Raw genomic sequence first — 19,358 nt, forward strand, 5'->3', positions numbered from 1 at the left:
TTTATACATGAGACCTATGAAACACTGAGGACCTGCCTATGCGCATTCAACCCGCTATGGTCCTGTTCACATGAGTCAGCCGGCACTCTGGGAGTTTAGAATCCAGTTTGCAGTGTTCATACACTTAACTGATACTAGAAAATGTTACAGTAACAATCGTTTTCATGATCAAAGAAACCTTTAGTATCATACACGTCACTCCATGGCACACTTCCTCTCTTGTCTATGAGCTCGCTCTCTCTTTATCAGTCTGTTACTGTTGTTGAAAACAGTTGAAGGAGCATTCTCAGAGATAGGCCTGTTTTTATTTAGTAGTCTAGTTATTATATATTTAATATTATTTTTCATTTACATGTGTTGCAGCTGTATATTTTCAAACAGGGAAGAAAACCCCTCTCCTTATTTTGATCACAGTCTGTTTTAATGAAAGTGCTTGTGATATCTCACTTTGGCTTTGACTTACAACTGAACAGTACATACACTGAGCCCACTTTGCACCGAAAAATACCAAGATATGATTTTTGGTCCATATCGCCTAGGCCTTAGCTGCCCCAACAACACTTCAGTCTCATCTTGAAAAGACCTGTGTTTTTGCCGGACTGTCTGACAACCGCCACATTGTGTGTGAATGCAGCTTTACTCAGCTCTGATGTGTTCTGTCAGACGCATAAAGAGAAAAAACGCTGCTGTAATGCATCTCCCATCCATTAAAAAATCTGCAAAGAAGATGTTTGGTGGTGTAAACAACAAACACTTTTCTTCAGTAAACTGCTTCCTTTTCTCAGGGACATTTAGAATGTTTCCAGTGTATTCTAAGTTTCAAAATAACTGACTTTCTGTCAGGTTTCTTCATTACCATCACCGTATATCACCATGACTCCTCAGGTCCTATCATCCAGGGCTTGTGTCTCTCTGGGTCATTTTCCCTTCTGTCTTTTTGTCTATTGTCCTCACTGTGCTACACCTCTCAGTTGCAGCAGAATGGAGTCTGTGTGATGTGGCAGTCAGATAAGAGCGGACTTTGTTTATTTCGGGGAGGTTGATACAATAGCCGGTCTTTAGAAAGCCTGTGGCTCTGAGACTGACAGGGAGCACGGTGCACCATTGAACCCGCTGACAGCGGCAGTGTAATGGGTGAGAGACGTGCCAAGCTGCAGCAAGGCACCAAAAACAGCCTCTGAGATTTACGGGAGTAAAGGAGGCGAGGGCAATACACTACCAAGATGGTTTTCTTTCAGGGTTTGGCTCTTTGCACCCAGGGGCTGGGTCAGCTAATTTGACAACTGTATACAGCTAACCAAGCTACAGTTAGTGGTAACAACAAGTAATGTTATCCTAAAGCTATCTTTTTAAAACTCATTAAATCACCTCGGTACTGCATTCACTGTCGTCGAACTGGCCATATAACTTTTATGACATCTTAATGACAAGCCCAAATGGTTCCATTTTTTTTACAAAACAGTGGTTGGTGTATTTTCTGGACATAGTTATGCTCGAGCTCTCTACAGCAAGGATTAACAAAGCCAAATCATCGACTATCGACCTATGGAAAAACACAGCAGCACAAATATCAGACCTAATGACCTCAGCGCCACAAGAAATAGAGGAGAGTGACTAGGCAAGGTGTGATTTCCGTTTGTTTATGTGTTTTTGTTTTTTTTCCTCGAGACCGCAGAGGGTGGGGGGTGGAAGAGGGTTTGTTCTTGTTCAATTTGTGTTCATCTGTTCTGTAAAAATTGATCTTAAAAAAAAAAAAAAAAAAAAAAAAATGTATCTGGTTGATGGTGTGGTCCTTGCTAATGAAACAAATAAATTAAAAACCAATACCATAATTGTACCAGTCTTTCTGCTGGTAACGTTCTGTTGTGGCGGCTGCCACGGCGAAAAACATCAAAGAACAGTAGTTACTGGATGTAACTCTATGAGTAAGAGGAAATAAGATGGCCTGGACACAGGCGAGAGATGACAAGCCCAAATGGTTCCATTTTTCTTTTATTCTGTATTTTTTATTGGCAACCAGAAATTCTCCAAAGCACAGCTGAAAATACTTTGTTACATGCCTGTTTTTCCACTTATCTACCACATCGGGGGAAGATAATACAAAACAAAGTGTTATACATAAGTTCAAATCATGTCCATCAGTTCATTAATAACATGAACATTTTATCAAGAAGAACCTTACTTATAATTTAAAATGAATTAAGACCACATCAGTCAAATAAAACATAAACCTTCAAGTACATATATATCAATATTCACCCCTTGGTTATTCTCAGCAGACATCAATTTCTGCTCCCAAACCTAAATCTCAAAACACAACTGGGAGGAATTGTAGTATTGTGCATGCATGTCTCATGTAAAGTCCTGTCTTAGGGACCTTATAAAGTCTACCCACCTTGACCATATTCTGGCGAACTTACCCTGATGTATTCTTAGGGAATATGTTAATTGTACCATTGTATAGATTTGATGAAGAATGTCTATCCAGTCCTCAATTACTGGGGCTTGGGGCTTTAACTTTTACAATTTTTTGTTTTTTTATATGCAGCCAGCAGGATTATTATAAGAGTTCTATCTTTGGGGTGTATCTGTTGGGGGATATTACACAGGTAGAGAACGTCAAATCTAAAAGAGATAGTAGTTCTGAATATCTCCTCTAAATTTTGATGGATATTCTTCCAATAAGTCATCAAAACAGGGCGTGCCCAGAATATGTGATAGTGACCTGCACTGCTAGTCTGGCATTGTCTCCAACAGTCCAAGTTACCAGTCCTGTGTCGCTTATGCAAAGGGGTGATAAAGAAATTCACTTTAACTGGTATTTTTGAGTAATATCTCTAGCGGATTCATGATTGAAAGCCAGAACTTGTGTCTTCAACACATTACGTTTATAACCAGACAATGAACCATAATCCTCCAGACAGGTAAAATGCAGATGCTTTGCCTCCAACTTCCCAATATTTTTGTTTATGTAAGTTTCTTTTGTATTTCCTGCATATTTCATTAACCCTTGTGTTGACAACACAAGGGTTAATCTCTTTCTTGATTGTTTTGATTTGTTGCGCAATATTCAAATCCATATTATTTTTATGTTCTTTTTGAAACTGCTTTAATTCTAACTAGTTTCCTTAATTGTTCCTGTTTTAGTTTTTCAAATGGGCTGTGCGTGCAATAATGTTGCCCCTCATAACTGCCTTGAATGCATCCCATAGCATGGGAGGGGCCACCCCCCCTGTATCATTTAGCTCCACATACATTTGAATTTCCTTTTCTAATGCTTCCTTGATTTGAGCCTCTATGTTTGTCTCGATTTTTGATTCAGATTGACAGTAAGATAAATAGGGCTGTGATCTGAGATATCAATATTTCCTATATCAGATAATTCTATGTAAATCTGTACTATACATTCGGAAGTAGTCTATCTGTGTATAAACAGAGTGGGGATGAGAAAAGTGAGTATAGTCATGGTCAGTGGATAGAGCTCCCTCCAGAAATCAATAATTCCCACTTCCTGCATCATAGTCTTTATTTTTTTACTTGTCCTAGATTGTCTAGTGGTCATGACGAACTCGATTGAGTTTGTCATGTCACTACCACATATTAGAATTCCTTCTGAGGCCATAATGTCTAAACATTTTTTTCAAAAAACCCCATTCACTGTTTGGGGTTGCATATACAGTATATTAAGTAGAGTAATCATGGTACCTTCCATGTTCCCTTTTATTAAAACGTACCTCCCTTCACCATCCTTTTCTTCCAGAATATGTTCATATGTGAGGGCATTACTTAGTAAAATTGCAACCCTGACCTTGCTAGTTTTATATGCTCAGTTTCACTCGGGTGGGTTTCCTCAATCCTCAAGCAATATGTGTTTTTTCATTCTTCAACTTAGACAGTATCTTGCCCCTTTTTATCAGATTATGCACCCCGTTCACTTTGAATGAAGTGATTTTTTTACCTTGCATATTACCTGGATTTCATATGGATGTTATGTTATGTAATAACATAACATCCATATCACAACTATATCACATCAGATATAGTTTGTATGACCTTTTCCCAGGCAGTGGCAAAATGTGCCTTTTTCAAGACCACATTTAATACATAAATCAGGATTATTATTGCCAAACCGATCTAACAGAGAGGGAGTTATGTACAGCAGGGAAAATAAGTATTGAACGCGTCAACATTTTTCTCAGTAAAGATATTTATGATGGGGCTATCGGCATGAAATTTTCCACACATACAAAGAAATCTTGAAGGTTCCGGGGGCATCCCCTATAAACTCTGATCTTCAGTTCTTTCCAGAGGTTTTCAATTGGATTAAAGTCGGATAATTGACTGGGCCATTCTAACAGCTTGATTTTCTTTCTCTGAAACCAACTGAGAGTTTCCTTGGCTGTATGTTTGGGATCATTGTCTTGCTGAAATGTCCACCCTCGTTTCATCTTCAGCATCCTGGTGGATGGCAGCAGATTCTTATCAAGAATGTCACGGTACATTTCTCCATTCATCCTTCCTTCAATTATATGATGTCTGCCAGTGCCAGATGCTGAAAAACAGCCCCACATCATGTTGCTCCCACCTCCAAACTTCACTGTTGGTATTGTGTTTTTAGGGTGATGTGCAGTGCCATTTCTCCTCCAAACAGCTCTTTGCTTTTACCCATCATGAAATGCTTCTTGAGTGACCCTTGGTAATGAGAAACCTTTTTATAGGCCATCAATTAGGACTAATCCAGCTGATATTAATTTGCACTAATAGGGGGCAGGATTGCTTCCTAAATACTGACAGATTTCAGCTGGTTTATTGGCTTCCCATGCTTTTTTACACCCCTTTTTCTTCATGTGTTCAATATTTATTCCCATTATCATTCCACTTTATTACACCTAACTTTTGTCATGGACATAAATGTTTTGATATCTTTGTATGTGTGGATTACTTGGGTTGTTACTGACTGGTGAAAATTTCATGCCGATAGCCCCATCAGAAATATCTTTACTGAGAAAAATGTTGTCAATACTTATTTTCCCAGCTGTAGTACGCATGATCCATTTAAATTGTAATAGTTTATAAACTTAGCACAAAAAGTAAGGGAATTTGTGTTTGGTAGATTATTTCTCTGAGGTAACAATGCTTTTTGGCAATAAATCATATACTGTTGGAAAGCCTGTTTAGTTCCCTTTCAAATGGTGCCCCATTTGTAAGGAACAAGGGTTGTGCCCATGAAAAATTTGCCAAATCTTCTCTGCCAATGCCAAACAGCTTATTCTGCCATTGACTCGTTTGGTGTTTGGTGGATTGGATGATTCCGCCTACGGCAGTTGGATCATAGGGTCAAAGTGTGGAGAAGACGTGGAGAACCCTATGCTGATTGCTGCACCGATAGAGTAACACTTTTGGTGGAGGCAGTGTGATGGTGTGGGGCAGCATCTCCCTCACTGGAAAAACGAGGCTTGTCATCATTGGAGGCAATCTCAATGAAGAGAGATATAGAGATGAGATTCTGCAACCAGTGGCAATCCCATATCTCCACAGTCTGGGACCGAACTCTATCCTCCAAGATGACAATGCTCGCCCCCACAGGGCAGGATTTATCATAGACTACCTCTAGAATGTGGGAGTGGAGAGGATGGAATGGCCTGCCAGCAGTCCTGACCTCAACCCCATTGAACACTTGTGGGATCAGCTTGGGCATGCTGTTCGTGCCAGAGTGACCAACATAACCACTTGCGACAAATGCTGGTTGAAGAATGGGATGCCATCCCACAGCAGTGTGTGACCAGGCTGGTGACCAGCATGAGGAGGAGGTGCCAGGCTGTTGTGGCTGTGTATGGTTCTTCCACACGCTACTGAGGCTCCTGTTTGTGAAATGAATAAATTGTTAAATTGCCAATATGTCTTGTTTCTTCAAACTTCAATCATCCAATCCACCAAACACCAAACAAGTCAATGGCAGAATAAGCTGTTTGGCACTGGCAGAGAAGATTTGGCAAATTTTTCATGGGCGCAACCCACTGTTGGGTATTGGTAGGGTACAGATTTAATTATTGGCAAATTATCAAAGATGTTTATCAATATTAATAAAGTTATGAATATGCGTATTAATAACTTCACCAAATTGACAAACAATCAAAACGGGGCACCACCCTGGAAGTCAGGGACTAATAATCAAACTGTGAAATGGTCTCATTAGGTGGTGTTCCCTTTAAAATACAGAGCTTGGTTAATCTATCTGGTATTCTTTAAAGGAACAAAAGAAAGGGTGAATGCAAGCAACGACCTGTTTAACCAGCTGGTTATTACAATAAGTACACAAATAATCACAGACAACTGCTATTTAAAATATAGTAGAATTTATTAACTTCAAAATTATCAATGGCCAATCAATAATCCTTTGATCAATTAAAACCAATATACCTTTTTTAAACTACATCAAAACAAAGCAAAAACAAACCAGCATGTGCTGTGATCTGGGTGTGTGTGTGTGTGTGTGTTTGTGTGTGTGTGTGTGTGTGTGTGTGTGTGTGTGTGTGTGTGTGTGTGTGTGTGTGTGTGTGTGTGTGTGAGAGAGAGAGAGTGCAAGGAGACGCAACCCGGGGGTTGCTCGGTCACGCCCAGATTAGCCGTTAGCTCACTGAAGCTAGGCTATGTGTTAGCTGCACAAAACCTATTTAGCCTCAAGAGGGCGGTAGTGGGCTGCATTGCAACGCCACGTGACAAAGCTAGTCAGTTAGCTCTCAAACTAACGTGTTGCTGACAAAGAGGGACACACTAGATACTTCGCTATGTGCTAGCTGTGTAGCTATTCAACGTACGTGCCTCGCTGTTGGCCAGCTGTTCACTTGGGCGTGTGTGTGTGTGTGTGTGTGTGTGTATGTGTGTGTGTGTGTGTGTGTGTGAGAAAGAGGAAAGAAAGCCCCTTAGTGAAAGAAAGACACTTTGAAAAACCTGATTATCTCACTCAGTACAATAACTAAAACTCCGTGAAAGGGGAGTTAGCAGGTATTAATTACAGTCTAACAAGCTAGCTGCAATATTCAACACAACATATCAACATTGCACTGTGATCAGAGTGCATTCACAGAAAATAGATTGGACTCGACGGTTTGATCAAATTAATAAACAGACTTGCACCAGTAGTACATTATTAATCGCAAATCACATTAAGGGCAAACAAGTGGCAGCATTAGCCTTTACACATTAATAAAACACACTATTCCTCTGCCCAGAAAACCTTCTTACTGTGTGTTCAGTCCGTTCGTGTCTGTCCATAGCTTTCCACGTTAAAACAGAACGGCCCGTGTCGCTCGTCAGCGGCAACGGAGAAACTTTCTGGTCCCCAGGGCAGTGGGGAACAAGCCAGAGCCAACTTTGAAGAAACATCGTGTCCAATTTTCTTCTAGAGAACGTCGTTGTTCTCTCTGCAGCGTTGAAACACGACGTGTGTTTCCAGGATCCCCTTAATTAAATCCACTTTGTTCAGAAATGGAAGTTTTTAGCACTTGTGTGCTTCCTTCAGCAGCGTGAGCCACCAGCGGAAGACGTTAGTTTCTGTGTGTCAGAGGGTTTTATAGTTTAAGGCCCCATGCTGCATTTGAGGAACCTCTGAACCAATGGGAAGAATCAAAGTTCCAGGAAGGTGCGAACCTTATCTGCAGGACCCTACCTGAAGCCATTTTGCACTCTTCTCCTCCTGGTAGTTTGGTGAAGAGAGAATGAGGCCAATTGTTACCACAGAGAAATAATCTACCAAACACAAATTTCCTTACTTTTTGTGCTAAGTTTATATGGTGTTAATAGTTTGGGTTTGTGCATCTTGGCAAACTCTCTTTCATTCATCCAAGTCTATAAACCAAGCTGATTTTCTTTTCTCTGAAGATTCTTTAGATTAATTTACAATAATCTTGTATAATAAGGAGCTCTGGCCGCGTCTTTGAAGATTATTCAGTATAGCCTTTTCGAGGCTAGACAGAGAAATGTTATAGGGGGGTTGTTAAAGTGCTGTTAAAATATAACTCCTGATTTGTAGGTATTTGAAGAAATGTTTGATGAGATATAAATTCTTGTTAAATCATCAAAGCTATAAAGTAGATCATTCTCATTATACATATTCATAACTTTGCTTATCCCTCTTCCCAGCTAGAATTGTTTTGTTCCACAACGTTCTGAGAATGTTATCATGCATTGTTCTCGTAATGTTTTTAGCGGAAAGTTTTTCTTTTGGTTACCAGAATGTTTTTTTTAAAGGTACAAAAATATTCTATAAAAACATTCAAAAAATGTTTGGTGATATCCTTCTTAAAATGGTTATGCCCTAACCAGAGATGGGAGATTTTTTTGTGGCGACTTTTTACTTTTACTCCTTACATTTTAACATGAATATCTGTACTTTCTACTCCTTACATTTTACAAAATTGGCTCGTTACTTTAGTTTTGTACAAGAGGTCGTCATGTCGGAGAATAGCACAGACACGCGCCTCACCGCGAGCGGGCGCGCGCGACACACGGAGCAAAAAGAAAAAGAGACTAGCTGTCCGGAGGATAATCAGTTGAGATCGTGTGTGTGCGTCCTTAAGAACTGTAAGTCGTATAACTTATGTTGTCAGTTCATTTAAGCCTGTTGTTGTATTGGTCTATAGTTCTTGCAAATTTAAAGTAAGTTAGCTAGTGATTTTGTTGTTTGTGTTCTTCACCTGTTACCTAGGTTGCGTTGCTTGATCTTAATAAAGCATCAAAAGAGAGAAGTTGTCTCCGTCCGTGTTTTAACAGACACACCTGGGGCGAAGTTGGAAACCAGAATCAGCTTTAAACACAGTCCAAATTTAGTCCTTACTAACAAGTTTCAAATAATTTCACTGGAGTTACCGTTATTTTCGCGTCATCAATACCACATTCAATCTAATTGGATGGGAATATACTGTACGTTGCACTTGACACACCACTACAAGACACCTCGACAGATTCGGCGGCATTCTGCATTCATTCGCGGCAAATCATTGCGGCTTGATGGTGGTAACGTTAGCACATATAGTATGGATGGCGACATGATTGAAAATGAAGAAATCGGCAGACAAGCAGCAAGAAATCCTTGGCCTTATCTAAGAGAGATGTTTGAGATAGTAGACATCAAGAATGACTCCTGGCCAATGTGCTGCGCAACTCTTAAGTATGGGGAATTTCTTAATTAATGTCTGTTTAGTAATTCATATTTTATCCTTTATTTTCCAGAAGCCATATTTGAGCACACACACATACATGTAGATTCCTTTAAATGTTAAGGGGAAGATTAAAAAAAGAGAAACTGGATCTGTGAATTCTCACAGAATCACAACTGAATTCATAAATAGCTACTCAGTCAGAATCTTATTAACCTGGAGTCCCAGTCTCACAATAATCATATATGTGATGTTTTAGGCATATTGGCAGACATCCATTTAAAATGTAGGCAATGGCATATAAAGAGCCTTTTTTCCATGTCCACTGAAGTTTCTCAGCTTGCACTCTAGTAACATTTGTGTGCTCCAGGTAGCTTTGCATAAAAAATGGTTGTCATTCGCAAAGCTACTTTTACTTTTATACTTTAAGTAAATTTCCAAGCCTGTACTTTGTTACTTTTACTTGAGTAAATAAGTTAAATCAGTACTTCTACTTTTACCAGAGTATTTTTTAATACAAGTATCTGTACTTCTACTTGAGTACGGGAAGTGAGTACTTTTGCCATCTCTGGCCCTAACATTCTTTAAAGCTCTGTCCCAATTCAGGGCCACAGCCTTCGAAGTCTACCTCGGCCACAGCCTTCGAAAGCCCACGAAGGCCAAACCGAGCAGTCTCCGAAATAAGATGGTCTAGTCTAGGGAGGTTATGCCTTACCCTTGCGTCACGAAGTGCCGCTCCTGCTGTCTAGCAACCTTGACACCTGCAGCTGTGTTTTGATTGATTGATTGATTGATTGATTTGATTTGACCATTTTGATTGTTTGTCAATTTTGTAAAGTTAATACCCATATTCATAACTTTATTAATATTGATAAAACATATTTGATAATTTGCCAATAATTGAATCTGTACCATACCAATTCCCAACAAATGGTGCCCCGTGTGAGCGTTGAATACCAGCTTTATTGCAATATTTATGCATAATAATCTATATTTTTTAATTTTAAATTTTTTGAAAATTATTTTTTCTGCAACCTGCCAAAAACACTTGATCTTGAAATCCCTGACTAACACCCTGACTTTTGACAGTAACAACTATTACTCACCTGAGGTGTGCGACCTCTGTGACATCCTGACAGGATTAGGTTGTTGGTAATTAGCAGTCAACACTTAAATCTAAAGAACCACAGGTTAAAAGCCTTTCACCTGCTCCTTGCATTAACTTTTTCACAGTTAGTTTTCCTTTGTCACCACAAAGGAATTTAGCCCTGGTAGCAATCTGTTTACTAAAGAGGTAAAATTTGTTGCTTTGATTACCAGAGGCTGGAAGTGAAAGCTTCCAATGAGCCAACCGACACAGTAGAATGTGGTCGCTTGTCTCATCCTAGACTCCGTAGAGGATAGAAATAACCTTGATGGTTATGAAGCTAGTACCTGCGATGAGATGCTCCAGGAACTATTAGCTTACATTGCACATCCGTCTTGGATGCTAAAAGCTTCCATTCAACGCGTGCTTGGTCAATTAGTGCTCATCTATCAGAGCAGAGCCCATCGGCAACACGCTGTCCTCCAAGCACAGCTTGCACAGCTGCAGAACAACTATGAAGCTGAGCAGCGCAAAACATCGTGGAAAATTATCAAAGATGTTTTATCAATATTAATAAAGTTATGAATATGTGCATTCGTAACTCAAGACAAACAATCAAATTATCAATGGCCAATCAATAATTCTTAAATCAGGAAAACCCATATACCTTTTTACAAACTACAACCAAAACAAATCAAGCATATGGTGAAACGTCTCTGTGTCTCTGGGCCTGTGAGAGTGTGTGTGTGTGTCACCCACAAAGAGGAGTCAGCAGGGTAGCAATTACAGTTTTAACCAAGCTACAGTTTCAAACACATCATCAATGAGTATCGTGATCAAAATACATTCACAGTAAAACAGATTGCACTCGGCGGTTCAATCAGATTAATAAATCAAGGCGCACCAGTAGCGCTTATTAACCCAAATCACTTAATGTCATAACACGATTGCAGCATTAGCAGTTATTACATTAATAAAAACACATACATTTCTCTGCCCAGAAAAGCTCAAGCCTCCTTACTGTGTGCAGTCCGTTAAGTTTGTCCAGCGGATTTTCCATGTAGAACAGAAACGGGTTAACCACTTGGCCAGGGGTTAACGAAACAACTCCACCCGGGCAGGTTGTGTGGAACGGTTCAGAGTCGACTCGGGAGGGAAAAGCGGTCCGTGTTGTCTGATTTCCTTCTAGAGAAAAGCGTGGTTCTTTCTTCTGCAGATTTGAAACACTGGTCGCATGTTTCCATAGGGTCCAAGAGGTTCGCCAGAACACCGAAATAAATCCACTTTTCTTGGGAAATGGAGCTATTTCAAAGCAAACGTTCACTTGTGTGTCAACCTGTAGCGACCGAAGTCACAGGGCTAACGGTATAGATCCATTTGACCGACACGACTGAAGCGTGGTGTCGCGACGTCATACATCCATGGTTGATGCTCCAGGCAAAACTTGATCGATTAAACATTAGTGATCCATATAATGCTCCCGGAGTTATTTTTACGACCTTAACAAGTGAAACGGAAAGCTTTCCCGACCTTCAATATCCAGATATTTACAACTATCTAATCAACTTTCCTTCGTCCTACTCTGGATAGTTTTTGAAAGCCTACAAAAGCCTGGAGGGATATAAATGCACGCAATCAGCTGGATTCGTGATGAATATTCAGTTTTGGAGTCTACCGGCTAAAAATTGCTTTGTCGTCACTGGAAGGGTAAGTTAAATTGTAACGTTAATGCAGTCAGTGTTATAACTTGTATAGCTAGCTAGCGTTAGCTAGTCTGTAACGTTCGCCAACGGTTAGCTACTAACGTTGGCTGACGTACATTAGCTATATCAGTGCACTTTTCATCACAAAAATGCCATTACATCTTTATTACAAGTAATTCATTCCCAGAGACTGAATGATCCTCAGTTGAAGCCATGGGTGGTTGTCAGGAATTATGGGGTTGTGTTAGGAGCCCACTGTAATTGCACAGCTGGACTGGGTGAGTGCTGCTCCCATGTCAGCTGTGTTGTTCAGGGTATGGCAGCATAACCAGGAAAGAGAAGAACATATAGCTGTAACATACCACCAACTTTCCCACCGCTCACCCATACAGAGCAGGCCCAACTTTACAACAACCTCTCCAAAAGCTGTACATAAGAGGGACAGATCATAAAGCCAGCAGTCCTCTCTGTTGTAACAGACTATGCAGCATCATATGTGCCAAAAGCTGTCCTGCTAGATCTATCAGAACCCCTCACAAATCTTTATGACAAGCAGACAAGGGAGGAAAATCTAGTAGAGTTACAAGACCGAGCAGAAGCATTGTTTGAACACATAACTGTGACAAAAGAACAGGTACATAATTTTATAAGAGTTACATTGTAATAAATGAAGCTTAGAGATCATAGTCAAATATAAACGGAAACATGTACTGTATGTGTATGTTGTCAGACTAAAATGATACATTTGCACACTTAATAATGTAATTATGAAACCATTTCAATCATATTTTCAGAGTGATATCGTAGAGGAGACTCGAGCACAGTCTAAGTCCAAAACCTGGTTTGATCAGAGAAGTGGTAGAATAACAGCATCTACCTTCAGAGCAGCCACAAAGACAGATGTCAAAAAGCCCTCAGTGTCCCTGATAAGACATATATGCTATCCAAAGTCTCATAACTTCACCACTGAGGCTACCAGGTATTTGAGTGTAGAAGATAAGAAGATAAGTTTAGCAGTTGTCTCATGTATGAGTTCACTAATCCTTAAATTTAAACCATGAATTCCACTTTGCCTAATAACATTTATCATTTAATAGCATTTGGTCTCTGATATTGTTAATATTAATGCATACTAGGCATTAGAGTTCTAATCTAAACTATCTTAACTGTTTGTATTTATTTTCCAGATGGGGATGTAAGCATGAGAACATGGCAAGAAGATACTATGAAACGCAGCATTGCTTCTCACACTCAGATGTCCTGGTGGAAACTGCTGGATTCAGGATTTCACCCTCACATCCATTTATCAGAACCTCACCTGATGGATATGTTTCCTGCAGCTGCTGTGGTTCAGATGTAATAGAGATAAAGTGCTCATTTTGTGCCAAAGACCTCTCTGTAAATGAGGCATGTGTCACTGGTGTTCAATAAACTGGTGAAATTCTTTGTTTTTTGCAGACTTTTGCCTTGAAAAAGATGATCAAGGAAGCATCAAGCTGAAGAGGGACCATGCATTTTATTATCAAGTACAAATGCAGTTGTTTGTTACTGAAAAACCTTATTGTGATTGTATACTTTAGACTGAAAGGGAAACTATACCTTCACCTTTTGTGGAACGTGTGACACCAGATGTGCCATTTTTTGAGAAAGAGTTGGCATGTGCTAGAGAATTTTTTAAGAAACGTATAATTCCAGAGCTAATTGCCAAGTATTTTTCTGCTCCAAAACCAGCAGCAATATTTCAAAATCGAGGTCAACAGTGGTGCTACTGCCGTGAGCCAGAAGTAGGGAACATGTTGGTCTGTGTGTCAGGTTTTTGTTCAGTCAAAAGTTTCACCAAACTTGCCTTCGCATTAAAAGAATTCCTAAACAGTGGATATGTCCTAGCTGCAGAAAAGTGATCAATTCACAAAAAAAAAAGAATTAGTCGTGAGAGAATTAGAAAAGGAGTTGGCCCACAATCTTTATTTAGATAAAATAGACAAGACAAGTGGGACAAGACTAAACATTGTACATTTGGTGACATGACAGGGAACTGTAACAGCAGAAGAAAAATCAAGGGGTGATATGATAAAAAAAAAAAAAATGCTATTAAATAAATATAACTACTGTAATACTTATTTGTTGTCATTATTGCCTAATAGTAATAAGCGCCCTAGAACAATGAATCCTCCTTGGTTTAGGCATTTTACATTCCTTCTAGTTTTGTCTTTCACAAACACTGCACCAACAGTCGACAGTATTACGCTATACGCATACACAGCAAGTTACACATCAGCATTTCATCAAAAGAAAATGGTCACAAGACATTTTAATAAAGTAGGGTTGTTGAACTTAATTTTACATCTGTCTAAATGACATTAATTTTGGGATTACTGAAAGGGTACAACAGATTCAGAGACATTTGTAAGAGCACAACATATTTCAACTATTTTGCCTAGGTATGTTACATCATTATCTCTATCAATGTCAGTAAAACCTATTGAGATAGTGCTTTGCAAACCAGTGTATTTTTTGACGGAGAACTCCAATGACTCGTTCAATGTGTATCCAAAGAGATGCTAAGCTTCTGGTGCTCTCCAAGTCAACAGGATCTAACTGTTTCTCACCACGAGTGAATGCTGGAATCTTTAACTCAGCTTGGTGAATATGGACGGACTCTCTGATATAGAAACATCTGTCTGCCAAAACTAGATCCCCTGGGAGCAAATGGGTTAAAAAATTACTTTGCTCTGTGATGAACTTATCACTTGTGCGGCCTCCCCATCCATTGGAAATGAAAGAAATTGAGCCTTGCGGGCAGATGGCAATTAAATATTTCATTGTATGGTGAGACTTGTATGTTGAGTAACACTGAGCACTGGCTAGTAAGTTACTTGGTTTCTCCATAAATATTTCGAAACAATCAATAATGCAAAAGTCTTTTCAAAGTTAATGTTCCTAAATGCATATGGAAGAGATTTTCTTAATGATTCCCTTTCAGGCCATAGAATTAGACTTGGCACCAATCTGCAATACATTATGTCAATACAGTGTTTGAAAAGCTTTGAAACAGTGGTCGAATCAACGCCAAAATAATAAGCCAAAAATCAAAAGAAAAATTCATTCTCATCTTAATTAAAGCCAGCATGTATGGCTGAAATAGTGTTAGGGTGGACTTAGATTCAGTCCCTCCAGGATTACGCAGCCTTTTTGAGATTGTTGTGGCCCAAAATGCCTGATTTTGCGGGAGCTTTTGTAAAAGATTGCGAAAAAAAGTTGCGATGTCTTTTGTATATTTGTTGCAATGAAGTTGCGGGAGACAGTGAAAGTTGCAAAAAAAGTTGTAATTTTTTTTGTATAGTTCTTTAAAAAATAAAAAGGAAACTTGTTTCGGGGAGAATAAAACTACTCTGGGCTGAGTTTTCCTAGTAACCTCAGGATGCTACAAATGTTGGTATAATATGAAAATGGCTGGTGGATTTAAGACAAAAATTATAATTTATTGAATTAATCAAATTTGAACATATGTGTCAGTGGCTTGTTGATCTTTACATTGTTAGTTAATTTCCTAACCTGGCCTGGGACACACATTCATACGGTTCGATAAAGTACTTATTGGACTAGCATAAAGAGTATAATTGCACTTACAATAACGAGCGTAGCTGTCCTCAATTTAGGTCATCCTGTACGTCTCATCTCCGGTTTTTCCTGCATCCATCGTATGTGATTGTGTGTGTGCGCGTCTGAGCGCGACTGAGCAGCCCCGCCGCTGCAGAGAGCCGACAGGATGAAACAGCAGCCGCTGACTTTAGAGTGAATAAACGTTACAGCATATATTGATGTTAAAATATATACAGGTTGGCAGGGCGGTCTGAAATGTTTTGCACGGTCTTTCGCTGTACGTTTTGTTGGTAAATGTAAGATGTTCGAGTCTCGTCTTCATATTGGAAACAAGCTCTCTCTCCCTCCCGCTTGGTCAGAGTCACATTGTACTGACGTAAAGTCTGGCACGTGGGACTGCTAGGATTGGTTGAAGTCGCGGGAAACTCCGGTTATTGGTCAAATTTGCGGAAAAGTTGCGGTGATTGGTCAAAATTGCGAGTCACACCTAAGTCACGGTGATTGGTTGAATTCGCGTGAATTGGCACGATCGCAACATCGCGAAATCCTGGAGGGACTGTAGATTTGAGATAGGGAGCTACAAAATGAAACATTGTCATTACTAGTGAATATGTTTGTAAACCAGTGAGGATATTAACCCTTTTATCATTGTTTTGTAGACTCATCTCATTCAGTGCCGTTCTATTCATTTTCTCTTTTAACAACATATTTTCAGTTCTCAGAGCATGGCATTCCAACTCAAGAGATTGAATGCGTTTCTTACAATTTTCACTCTCGTGTGGTGCTGGATCGTCATTTTCATCGGGAAAAGGCAGAATATTTTCATTTTCAAGTTCTTTGTTGATGTTAGATTCCTTCACCTGGTCTGCAGCAGGATGCTTGCGGTTGTCTTGAGGACAGTCTGTTAGATCCATTACTGCTGCAGCTGATGGCTTTGGTGCTTTCTCTATTCTTTGAAGTTTGCTCTTCTGTCTTCTGTTGAATACATCTAACCTCATTGTTCTTTTTCTCTTCTCCGGGGATGGAACATGATTGAATATTGAAGGAACATAGTCAGGTGACAGAGGGTTGTCACTCTTTTTAACTAAACCAAATACATAGAAACAACATGAACAAATTGTAAATGTCCCGCAACACTTTAATGAGTATGTGGCTTCTTTTAGGTTAGCTAGCTAACGTTAGCCTTTGTAATCCACACAAAATCCTAACTAACGTAATAACTAACGGTTGTGGCTAGAAAGGAATACAGCTACGGCAAGTATGCAAAATTACCCTAAATCTCGCAAAATAATATTAATATTAATATTTTGAACCAGGAAATTCGTGATAGTTCCTCTGGTGCATTTCAATCTAAACCATGATCTTTTTCCTAAACTTAAGTCGTTTGGTGCCTAACTTAAACTTAACTTTCGTCGCCTTAGCTGTATCCCTACTAGCCTCAACCATTATAAACCACTTTAGCCTGTTTGCTAGCTAACATTACATAAATAAGATATTTCTGTTACGTTACCTGATATGAAGTATCAGGTAACAGCATAACCGAAATCCATTGTTTGTGGGCTCCCATCGCTCGGTTTGGTTCTGTCTGCTTCTAGCACGTTTTATGGTAGCTAACCATTTACTTCTTCTGTCGGGATCTTTAGGAATCCTATAAAATGCTCTGCCTTTATCTTTTTCCCGACGGTTCTGGCATCCTGGCGCACAGCAGCTATCCACCATGTTGAATCAAGGCATTAATTGAAAAAAGGCAGCAAATTACAATAGGAGCAACTAACTAGTCGTAGTAACTAACTAGTAACTGACTCTGGCTCAGCTCCTACTCTGGCACTCCACTCGGCTCTCCACTTGCCTGCCAAAATGGCGGTGTTTTGATATTGACTGGTGCATGCTGGGATTGCATGACGTCAACTTCCGGAGCTCTAGTGGCAACACAAAGTCAAGGTGCTATACTTCAACGAACTCCTCCTAGAGATTTCATCAGATCGACTTCAAATTCGGTCTGTGTCATCTAAAGACCTTAACAATGAAAAGTTATTAAAAGCAAAAGTTTTCGTCCAACGGTGTGGGCGTGGCGTGGCGGCCATTTTGAGCATTTATTGATGAACGAAGAAGTTGTTGTAACATTAGTTATTATTGTCCAATTTGGCCGAAATGTCTCACGATTGACAATGGTCCCAGGCCTGAGGACATTTATAGGCCAAAATTGACTTTCGGTCATAGCGCCCCCCATTGGCAACAGGAAATCAGTCTTATATGACAAACATCATCCGATTTACATGAAACTTATAATGTGTGGTCTACATGTGATACTGAGCCACCCACTATACTTTAACCACGCCCACTTACTCAAGCCACACCCCCTTTCATAACATTTGAACCGTTTAAGGTAGAGTCTTGTGTGAGGTGTCATTGAACTCAGCAGAGTTTCTTTTTGATTGGTGATGGTTTGACCCGCCCCCTATGCTGTAGCCACGCCCCTTTCTTTATAACTTATGACCTGTTTGATGTAGACCCTTGTGCGAGGTATCATTGAACTCAGCAGAGACTTCCTTTTTTATCGGTAAAGGTTTGCCCCAACCCCTATGCTTTGGCCACGCCCCCTTTCATAGCTAATTAACTGTATGACGTAGAGTCTTGTGTGAGGTATCATTGAACTCAGCAGGGAGTTCCCTTTTCATTGATGACGATTTGCAGTATCTGAGTGCCGCGCAAATGCACGGTCGCAAGGAGTGGCGTCCGCCAGTACATTGTCTTAGATGTACATGTACTTAGACCACATCCCCCTCTTACATCTTTTGAACCATTTAAGGTAGAGTCTTGTGTGAGGTATCATTGAACTCAGCAGAGAGTTCCCTTTTCATTGGTGATGATTTGCAGTGTCTGACTGCCGCGCAAATGCACGGCCGCAAGGATCAGCGTCCGCCAGTAACCCCGACGTGCGCAGAGGAGCGAGGGCCCGTCCAACGCTGCTTGCAGCTTTAATTTTAGTGGGAATGCTGTTCAGCAGCATTCCAACTATTTAGTGGGAATGCTGTTCAGCAGCATTCCAACTATTGTTGTTCCTTTCGGCCATTTTGTTTATTAGTAGGAATGCTGTTCAACAGCATTCCAACTATTGTTATTCTGTTCTTTATTAGTGGGAATGCTGTTCAGCAGCATTCCAACTATTGTTGTTCCTGTCGGCCATTTTGTTTATATATTATTATTATTCCGTACGTTTTTTGGCTCTCTGTATCTTCTGCATACGTTCAGCTATTAAAACCATTCAACTTTTAAAATGTTCAGCTCTTTCAGCTAATGATGGGACTTCTTCAACTTTTTTTCTACTATTCATACTTTTTAAAATATTCAGCTTTTTATGACTTTTTTTTAACATTGAAGTCAATGAGAGCATGCTTCAAATCCTTCAAATCTTCTTCCGCTCCCAAAATTTTCAGCTCCTTCATACTTTCACCTACAGACGCCAAACAAACTTTAAAATGTTCACAAAATATTCAGTTATCCGGCTCTATCTTTTCAGTTTGATATCTTTTACAGTTTTTGTAAAAAAGCTGTTTAAGTTTAGTGATCATTTCAGGATTTTTCTGCGTTTCCAGTGAGTGTGTATTGCGTCTGGCAGAGTGGATGATGTCATCGTTAGAGTGTAGCAGCTTAGGAAAAAAATCTTTGTCCCCTCTCTATAAATTGCTCTCACGCCCACAATATCTACTTGTCGTACACAATTTATACATCAAAACATAGGTATTTTTGTCTAGTTTCAGCCAATGTGCAGTTTTGCGATACGCCTTATACTTTTGGCTCCGTGAG

Source organism: Sander lucioperca, chromosome 12, assembly GCF_008315115.2.
Source record: "Sander lucioperca isolate FBNREF2018 chromosome 12, SLUC_FBN_1.2, whole genome shotgun sequence".
NCBI classification, from domain to species: Eukaryota; Metazoa; Chordata; class Actinopteri; order Perciformes; family Percidae; genus Sander; species Sander lucioperca.